Here is a 9,142-nt window from a genome sequence, read left to right as displayed (position 1 = left end):
CTAAAAATACAAAAATTAGCCAGGCGGTAGTGGCGCACACCTGTAATCCCAGCTACTCAAGAGGCTGAGGCAGGAGAATTGCTTGAGCCTGGAAGGTGGAGTGAGCCGAGATCACGCCACTGCCTGGGCGACAGAGTGAGATCCTGTCTCAACAACAACAACAACAACAACAACAAAAGAACGACGATAGTTTTAGCAATTATGTGGCTTTTGAAATTTAAAGCTTTAAACGCAGAGCCGACAATCAACCATGAAGAAGAGTAACACGCTAAAAATTCACACACGAACACTTATACTGAAATACAGTCAGGTGTCACCTAATGAGCCTAATGATGGGGATACATTCTGAGAAATGCGTCATTCAGCAATTTCATCAGAGTGCACCAACGCACAGCTGGGTGGAGCAGCCCACTACACACCGGGGCTGCATGGTGGAGCCTGTTGCTCCAGGGCTGCAGACTTGTGCCCTATGTGACTGTGTGGAATACTGCGGGCAACTGTAACACAATGGTAAGTGTTTGTGTATCTAAACATAAGAAAGGGACAATAAAAATACAGTACCAAAGATTAAAAATGCTGCACCTGTTTAGGGCACTTACCATGAATGGGGCTTGTAGAACGGGAAGTTGCTCTGGGTGAGTCAGTGAGTGTGTGGAGCATGAATATGAAGTCCCAGGTCGTGACCAGAACTACTGCAGGCTTTATAAACACTGTACAATTAGGATATATTAAATGTATGCAAAATGTTTCCTTTCTGAATTAATAGATTAACCTTAGATTACTGTAACTTTTTTATGTTATAAACTTAATTTTTTTAACTTTTTGACTCTTTGATAACACTTGGCTTAAAACACATTATACAGCTGTACAAAATTATTTATTTCTTTATATTCTCATTCTATAAGCTTTTTTCTGCTTTTAATTTTTAACTTTTAAAATGATTTTGTTAAAAACAAAGACGCAAACACACAGTGGCCTAGGCCCACACGGGTCAGGGTCCTCGGTGTCACTGTCTTCCCCTCCACATCTGGTGCCACCGGAAGGTCTGCAGAGGCAAAGACACGCACGGAGCCATCCCCTCCTGCCAGGACAAGGCCTTCTTCTGGACACCTCCCACAGGACCTGCCTGCAGCTGCTTTACAATTAACTTGTTTTCTAATTAGTAGGAGGAGTACACTCTAAGATAACAATGAAATGTATAGTAGAGTACGCGTCATCATTATCAAGTACAATGTGCTATGCACAACTGTACAAGCTATACGTTTATACGACTGGTAACGCAGTAGGTCTGCTTATGCCAGCATCACTGCAGACGTGTGAGAAATGTGTTGTGCGATGACATCACGAGGCAGTAGAAGTCTTCCAGCTTCATGATCATCTCAGAGGCCCACCGTTGTCTGTGCCATCCATGATGGACTGAAACGTTGCTAAGCGACTCACGACTGCACAAAGAATAAGAGCCTCACTGCTTCTTTCTGTTGCCTGCTGGACCCCCGCAATGGGTGTGCGGCCATGGACCCACTCCACGGTGAGTACGGGTGATCACTGCATTCACTGCATGGTGTGTGTACGGCCATGGACCCACTCCACGGTGAGTACGGGTCATCACTGCATTCACTGCATGGTGTGTGTGCGGCCATGGACCCACTCCATGGTGAGTACGGGTCATCACTGCATTCACTGCGTGGTGTGTGTGCGGCCATGGACCCACTCCACGGTGAGTACGGGTCATCACTGCATTCACTGCATGGTGTGTGCGTGGCCATGGACCCACTCCACAGTGAGTACGGGTCATCACTGCATTCACTGCATGGTGTGTGTACGGCCATGGACCCACTCCACGGTGAGTACGGGTCATCACTGCATTCACTGCATGGTGTGTGTGCGGCCATGGACCCACTCCACGGTGAGTACGGGTCATCACTGCATTCACTGCATGGTGTGTGTGTGGCCAAGGACCCACTCCATGGTGAGTACAGGTCATCACTGCATGGTGTGTGTGCAGCCATGGACCCACTCCACGGTGAGTACAGGTCATCACTGTGTGGTGTGTGTGTGGCCATGGACCCACTCCACAGTGAGTACGGGTCATCACTGCATTCACTGCATGGTGTGTGTACGGCCATGGACCCACTCCATGGTGAGTACGGGTCATCACTGCATTCACTGCATGGTGTGTGCGTGGCCATGGACCCACTCCACAGTGAGTACGGGTCATCACTGCATTCACTGCATGGTGTGTGTGCGGCCATGGACCCACTCCACGGTGAGTACGGGTCATCACTGCATTCACTGCATGGTGTGTGTGTGGCCAAGGACCCACTCCACGGTGAGTACAGGTCATCACTGTGTGGTGTGTGTGTGGCCATGGACCCACTCCACGGTGAGTACAGGTCATCACTGCATTCACTGCATGGTGTGTGTACAGCCATGGACCCACTCCACGGTGAGTACAGGTCATCACTGCGTGGTGTGTGTGTGGCCATGGACCCACTCCATGGTGAGTACAGGTCATCACTGCATTCACTGCATGGTGTGTGTGCAGCCATGGACCCACTCCATAGTGAGTACGGGTCATCACTGCATGGTGTGTGTGTGGCCATGGACCCACTCCACAGTGTGTGTGTAGTCACGGAACCACTCCACAGGGCGTATGTGGCCAATGAAGAAGGTGGGCATGGTTCAGGGCAGAGCTCAGCTCCTGACAGCCTGGGCTTAGCTGTTGAGGAACTGGGCTTGGACACGCTTGGCCTGTGGAGGGCTGACCCACAGCTCCTGGCCTCACTGCCCCCCATGTCCCACTGTTGGCACCCTTTGAAGACATTTCAGGAGGCCCCATGCCTGCCACTCTCCCAGGCCCGTGTCCCAGCTACACCAGCCTCCTCTGTTTCTAAGCAAGCCAGGTCCCTCCAGCCTCAGGCCCCGAGTGTTCCACGCTATTGGTAGCTGCCCCCACCCATGCGATTCCTCCCTCCTAAGACTGTCTCAGGCAGATGTCTCCATCTCCCACACAGCCCAAATGCCCAGGGAAGGCTGAGCCTCTCTCAGTGGAGGGAGCCGGCCTCTGGAAGGCAGCCCCAGCTCCCAGCCCAGACACAGACTCAGCCCTGGGAGGGGAGGGGGTTCCAGGGAGACTCCTCCCAGTTCTGGAAAGACTCCTCCCAGCTCTGGAGAGACTCCTCCCAGCTCTGGAGAGACTCCTCCCACTTCCAGAGAGACTCCTCCCCCCTTGCAGAGAGACTCCTCCCAGTTCCAGAGAGACTCCTCCTCATTCCAGAGAGACTCCTCCCAGTTCTGGAGAGACTCCTCCCAGCTCCAGAGAGACTCCTCCCAGTTCCAGAGAGACTCCTCCCAGCTCCAGAGAGACTCCTCCTCGTTCCAGAGAGACTCCTCCCAGCTCCAGAGAGACTCCTCCCAGTTCTGGAGAGACTCCTCCCAGCTCCGGAGAGACTCCTCCCAGTTCCAGAGAGACTCCTCCCAGCTCCAGAGAGACTCCTCCCAGTTCCAGAGAGACTCCTCCCAGCTCCAGAGAGACTCCTCCCAGTTCTGGAGAGACTCCTCCCAGCTCCAGAGAGACTCCTCCCAGTTCCAGAGAGACTCCTCCCAGCTCCAGAGAGACTCCTCATCATTCCAGAGAGACTCCTCCCAGCTCCGGAGAGATTCCCCCCAGCTCCGGGAACGCATCTGAACGTGGTTGGCTAGTTTTCCTCTGGCCACTGCCAGGCCCCTGGATGAAGGTTCAGCCAGCAGGGGAAGACATAGCACAGCAGCCCCAGCAGACCCCAGGGTCAGCACAGAGCCCCTGCCCGGGGTCAGCCTGAGGCCCACCCTCCTCTGGCAGCTGTCGCAGGTCCTATTGCTTCAAACCACTATACTCCAAGCTCCTGGTTTTACTGCCAAATGCACAACACCAAGACGGCTTGAAATACTTTTTCACTGGTCTTGATGAGAGTCTTCAGGAAGCTTCCTCAAGCGTGAACTCCTACTCTCTCTTCATGTGGTAGGTCCAATGTCTCCTCCTCAGAGTGGCCTTCTCTGAATCCCCTTTATTTCTCTCCCTCACAGGGAAAGCCCTGTTTATTTTGTGTCTCCACCACCCAAACACAGAAGAAAGGTCTTGAGAGGGGTGTTTGGTAGGCCTCTCTGACCACAGCATCCTCAGAGCCCCTGAACTAGAGCTGGTGGAGGAAGGACCAAACCAGGAATCTACTTTTTCTTCTTTGTTATTTCTTTATTTAATATTAATTGCAAACAAATTTGTAATTACAAGCATACTAAAAAATATTTTATTAAGAGGCATGCACACTTTGCAGCTTCCAGGTGTCTGAGTTTACTGGTTCCACTTTTCAAAAGGCTGTCACACAACACTGGAGAGAAGCCCCCAGCTGCCGAGCAGGAGTAGGAGGAGGGCCAGGCCACAGGACGGCACCTGGGAGGCGCCAGCCACAGAGAACACGCACACACGCCTGACGGCTCGAGCTACACCAAGTGCATATCCTTAAAGAACGGAGGTGCAGATCTGGGCAGGGCAAGCTCAGTGTTGGTTATTTAAGAGGTTCTGCGCATCTCAGGCAGCCAGGCCTCTGGGTCGAGAGAGGCTGCGACGGTCCCACCGTCACATTCAGATCTAACCATGTCCAGTGGAAGAGGAAGAGATGTGTCTTCTCGGGCTGTTTTCTTAGGGACTAGCAAACCTTGTTCAGGCCCTGTCCACACAGGTCCTCACAAATACCAGTGCCAGAATTGGGCCACACAAGCCCCCCATGCTGGTACCTGTGGTTGGCAGAGACAGACATGCACCCCAGGAGGAGAACACCATGCAACTGGAGTTAAAATGAAAACACCTTTCTTCTAGAAGCACAGAGGACGCATTTCAAATGAGGAAGCTTTGTGCTGCTGATGATGCGTGAAACAGAACTCTGCACCCGTGGGATGTGGGCACAGGACCCAGCCCCAGCTTCCTAGAAAGCAGCTGGATGGGTACAGGGCAGGGAGGCTGCCAACTGCCTTTGGCCCAGGACCTCCATCTCTAAGAATACATCTTAAGGAAAGAAGTAAAGTGCATATGAGCAAAAATATTATGTATTGATATGTTCATTGCATTAATATTTTAAAAATTCAAATATCCAAAATTGGAATGCTTATACAAATTTTGAACTCTACAAATAACCCAATATTTACATGTTATTACACTGATATTTAAGAACAGTGTTCATTAAAATGAACAACAAACGTATACCCTTCAATGAAAAAAATTACATACCGTATAATGTCAACACTTGAAAAAGGAGTATATAGAAAAATAAAGGCACCCCTGCCAAGTGTTAATAATAGTTTTCTCTGCAGGGTAGACTTCAGAGTGATTTTCTGTATTTACACATCTTTATCCCTCTATTGTTTCCATTATCAGTTATCTATGGCCACAGTGGTAACCACAAGAAATAACCACAAACCTCTGTGCATGTAACCACCACCACCGTTGCCTGCTCACCGTCGAGGTGGTGTTGGGGCAGGGCTGCGATCTGAGCTGGGGCGGAGGAGAATGAATGTATCTGCTCAGCCAGTCGGCGGGGTGGCTTCGCTGAGCTTTGCCAAGCCCCCTCCCATGACAGGTGGGCCCCGCAGAGACTCTCAGCTCGTGACAGTACAGGGCTTTGTGGGAACTGCAAGAGCTCAGGGCATCTTGAGCGTAGGCTGGGCCAGGCCCCCATCCTACTGGCCAAAGCAAGACAGAGGCTGCCCGGCCTCCAAAGGTGGGGAAGGAGCCCCCTGTTGATGAGAGGGGCTGCAGTTCGTTGCAGGGACGGGGCGGCAGGATGAGGACCTGCAGCTGGCTTTACTTCAGTCCACGATTGAGACCCGGGTGCCGTTCCCAACAGCTGTTCCCACCATAGCCTGAAAACCCAGGTATTTGCTGCCTCAATTTCCATGGCCAGTAGGGTAGTCACGTGGCCAGCTCTGGCCAATGAGACCAAGGGTAAATCCAGCGGGGTGAGATTCTGGGGATCATTCTTCCTCCATGATTTAAAACAATAACAAAAAAAAAGAAAAAGAAAAAAAAGAGAAAGAAAAAAGGAGGGAGAGGAAGCAGCGCACAAGACACCCCCAGCCCCTACCGCCCACAGAAGCTTCCCTGCACCTGACCTTCCTATGCGGCCCGGTGAGGGAGGCCATGAGGCCCAGACACAGGTGTGAACGTGCAGCTGAGGAAGCCAGGAGAACAGCCCCCAAGTGTCTCCTCGAGGGTTTTAGGGGAGAAATCGATGCCCGTGGTTGAAGCCACAGTGAGCACGCCTCAGTGACTGGATTCCCTGTGCCTCTCAAGACATAGCACAGCCTACATGTCCATCCGGGAAAGGCATAACTGAAGAAGAAAGCATTTAAGCAAGAAACAGATAAGTCAAAAGTCTTATAAAAATGGGAAGGCTCTAAATGATTACAACATAACACAGAAGTTGCTTGGCAGTTTAAAATTTCACTCCCAGACAAAACTATAGTCAACCGAAGGGTATGACCTGGCTGACATGTTGTCCTGATTATTTCATGCTCTAAGTCTGCAGAAAGTGACCGTACCTCAGGCAGACATCTTACACAGCTCCTCGTCGGCGGAGTTTCCTGTGAAAACGCAGGCGGCCTGGCACCAGGGGCAGACGGGAAAGTCGGCAGCAGGGAAAGGGGCTTCGTGCTTTTCTCTCGTAGGAAGAAAGGAGCAAAGCAATTCTCTGAAACTGGAACGAACACGGTGCCTTAAGGTCACTTTATTTTCAAGTAGAAAATGGTCTCGAACATTGCAAAGGGAAAGGAAGGTAGGATTTGCTGAGAGGAGTATCACATCAAGAACCAAGAACATCCAGGGAAAGTCGGCACTTCCCAAATTCCCACATAATCAGTCACTGAAGAGACGGCGTGATGAGCAAACTCTGGTCTATCCGAGGCCGGGGAAGCTGGCTCAGAAGCAGCAGCTGGAGAACCACACGTATGACAGCTGTGGCATTTTGCTAAATATGCTGTCGTGATGCCCGATGGCAAGAAGGAAAGAGCTTAGCGTGTGATGGGGGGGTGGTAGACACCCCAACAATGCTCAGGGGGGAGGCTGAGCCTCTGCAGCCAGGTGCACCTCTTGACAGGGCAGGGCCAAGCCTCAGCCATTTACATCCAGACAAAGCAAGACGGGGTGCCTGTGTTGGCCTTGACCAAATGAGCATGTTTTATCTGAAACAGAGTCCATAGGGTAGAGGTGCTTGACACTAGCCTGCTTCATGAATACCTTCCAGGTAAGAGGCTACATCTGGGCTGGTCCAGGGCCGCTGGACACTCGCAGTCAGCCCAGCGAGGCAGCAGGAGCGCCAGCAGGACTCAGCGTCGAGCTCCTGGATTCAGAAACGACCAAGAATCGTGAAACATCTACGTATTCACCAAGGACGCAAACAGGGCTGCAGCCATCTCTAGAAAGCTCCTGGAAATCTTCCTGCAGCCTAGAAAAATGTTACCTGAACCACTGCAGGAAGATCCCGGGGCCAAGACAGGGTTCCCGCTCCACTGAGACCCCAGCCCCGCAGGCTCCCATCCCATCCACACCTGCCCTAGGCTGCCCTGGACCCATGAAGGGCCCAGGCACACCCCACAGCTGCAGGCACCCCAAAGCATGGCGCTGCATCCAGGGAGTCCCTTCCCAGGCCAACATCCTTGGGTGACACCTGTTGAATTTTGTTTTGATGATTCTTTCCTTTCAGGGTAATAACTTCTATACCTTTTTCTTGGCATGTTTCTGTAGCCCAGGTCCAGGAATAGATTACGCAAGAGAGCGTTTGGCATCTGCCCAGCAGCCTGTGAATAGCTTATACTTTTTCTGCTGTCCCACAGGGACTGTGTGTACCTCTGCAGGATGCAGACCCACAGGGATGGGGACAGCAGGAAGAGCAAGAGAGGCATAGAAGGGAAGGTCAGTGGAGGGCCTCCAAGCCGTCCCAAGGCAGTCTCCATTGTCACGTTCAGGCTGGGAAGGGAGGGAGAGTGAACAAGGAAGGGGTCCCAAGAGGAGCAGCCGCAGGGGAAGAAGGAAAGGATGTAAAGCTTCCAACAGAATCGTTCAGCAGGGGAAAGACGTCGTTCCTCATCCACCCTTGGTTCACGGCTGAAGCTTCTATCACAAAAGACGGATGGACAAGAGGAAAGTGCATGTTTTACTTAATCTAAGTTTTATGTGACACAGGAGTCTTCATAAGGAAATGCCAACCCAAAGAAACAGGTGAGCCTGAGCGTGTTTCATAGGAGGTTTGGTGAAAATGGGACGGTGGAGGGAAAGAACAGAATGAAGCGTCGTGATCTACTGGCAGCAAAGCGGGGGGACCTGGCAGGCCTGTGTGGCCCTCAGCTCCTGAGCTAAGGAAGCTCCACTCCACCCCACGGGGTGGCCACCTCTCACAGGCGGGGCTCCTAGACCAGCTTCCCAGGAGGGCCAGAGACTCCTGCCTGGCTGTTATGATCTAAGTCAGGAGAGGACGAGGGAAGGTGAGTGTGGCTTCCTGCTTCTGCACTTTTCTCAAATTCCTGCAGCTCAGAATGTCGGGGGGTGAACCTCGTCACCCATCACACCCCACAGCCTGTGAACCAGCCTGGCAGTTGCCAGACAGCACAGCTCAGAGGCCAGGGTGGCTGGTCCCCATTCATGTGGAGAGATGGCTCTCATGGGAACGGGTGGGCAGGTGCTCCTGGGGGCAGCTCAGGCTCCTGACAAATGTCCACCTGGGAGGTGGCTCTCGGGTCCAGGGTGCTGCTGGGTGCCCGGCACAGAGCTAAGTCCTCGATATTCATCATCCTGATCCAAAGCTCTCCCTCCTCCAAATAACCTCCCAGATGCACTGGTGAAGGCCCTGGGGAGACAGGAGGAGTTATTTTTTAAAAGAAAAGGAAAAAGAGAACCGGGAACATTGAGGGCAATGCCATCATCCAAGAAGTTCTCTGGGGCTCCAGCAAGCCACGCTGGCCTCATTGTACAGGCATCACATGGTAACTTCAGGCTCTTAAATATTCCTGTCTTCTCTCGTGGAAGCTTATCACAGAGAGAGCGCGGGCGAGCAATTACCTCCTCCTAATTTCCGTCACATCTTGGCACCTTCCATGCAGCTGGAGTTATCTTTGT

Source organism: Macaca fascicularis, chromosome 4 (assembly GCF_037993035.2).
Source record: "Macaca fascicularis isolate 582-1 chromosome 4, T2T-MFA8v1.1".
NCBI lineage: Eukaryota > Metazoa > Chordata > Mammalia > Primates > Cercopithecidae > Macaca > Macaca fascicularis.
This window is presented reverse-complemented; position numbering follows the sequence as displayed.